The sequence below is a fragment of the Buceros rhinoceros genome, unplaced genomic scaffold (genome assembly GCF_000710305.1).
Source record: "Buceros rhinoceros silvestris isolate BGI_N320 unplaced genomic scaffold, ASM71030v1 scaffold21112, whole genome shotgun sequence".
NCBI classification, from domain to species: domain Eukaryota; kingdom Metazoa; phylum Chordata; class Aves; order Bucerotiformes; family Bucerotidae; genus Buceros; species Buceros rhinoceros.
Window position 1 is genome coordinate 1591 of NW_010399763.1, and position 641 is coordinate 2231.

At 61.3% G+C, this 641-nt stretch overlaps 1 protein-coding gene across 1 annotated transcript in view; it reads left to right on the top strand.

Moving 5' to 3' along the window:
* Nucleotides 1-641, top strand: part of LOC104489454 — a gene marked incomplete at its 3' end in the record, with an annotated part of 8396 nt that overhangs the window by 484 nt on the left and 7271 nt on the right. The gene's annotated exons all lie outside the window — the stretch shown is intronic.

The window sequence follows — 641 nt, forward strand, 5'->3', positions numbered from 1 at the left end:
GGGTTGTTTTGGGATTGTCAGTGTGGGCGTGTGCTGTCGGCTCACCCGGAGAGGGAAATTCAGAGAAAGGGAAGAAACTAAGGTGCTTCCAAACCACGATGTGCTCTTCCACTTCTCCCCGCCCTGGGACGAGGGGCTTTCAGGGGATTCCTCTCCGAAGGGCCGGGGCTGAGCGCTCGGGAGGATGTTGGGGTGTGCCTGTCCTCGGCACGGGTTGATTTGCAGGCAGAGCAGGCTCTGTGGAGGGGTGCAGAGAGGTGGGCTAAGCGCCATAGCAGCAGGTCTGTGTTCTGGGGGAGTCCAGTCCTCCAGGAACCTCTGGGAGGAGGCGGCTCGTCTCGCTGGCTGTCCTCTGCTGTCACCCCAGGGACCACAACTGTGTCCCCCTTTTCAAGGAGCAGATCTCGTGGAGCAGAGCGTGACCTCTCTCCATGGATGACGCCAGCAGAAGCCACACGGTGGCCTGTAAAGCCAGCGGGTGAGTAGAAGGGCAGAACGTGGCCCTCAGTGACGCTCCTCTTGCCACCGCTCGCTCTCCAGATTGTGAGGCCTCGCAGACGTGGGGTACTGAGAGCATCGGGACAGCACCAGCAGCTTGCTTTTGTCACGGAAGACGGGCTTGTGGCCTCCCTAAGCCCCCC